Genomic DNA, 280 nt, shown 5'->3' on the forward strand with positions numbered 1-280 from the left:
TCGTTATTTGACGTGAAAATGAATATGTAAAAATAATATTTGAAATTAGAATAAAAAAACACACAGCATTACACATAATACATACAAACTATACGTCAAAACTGTTAAATATATTTCTAGTGACATTAGCAATAAATAAATATAAATTTTAAATATATTATCCATAATAATCATTATCAAGAATCAAAACTGTAAAAAACTAATATACTCGAATTCAGTCCTTTATCACCATGTAGTTATCTTTGAAATTTTGCGAGAATCATTTAGTATTGTCATATCT

This window comes from Penaeus monodon, chromosome 28 (assembly GCF_015228065.2).
Source record: "Penaeus monodon isolate SGIC_2016 chromosome 28, NSTDA_Pmon_1, whole genome shotgun sequence".
Lineage (NCBI taxonomy): Eukaryota > Metazoa > Arthropoda > Malacostraca > Decapoda > Penaeidae > Penaeus > Penaeus monodon.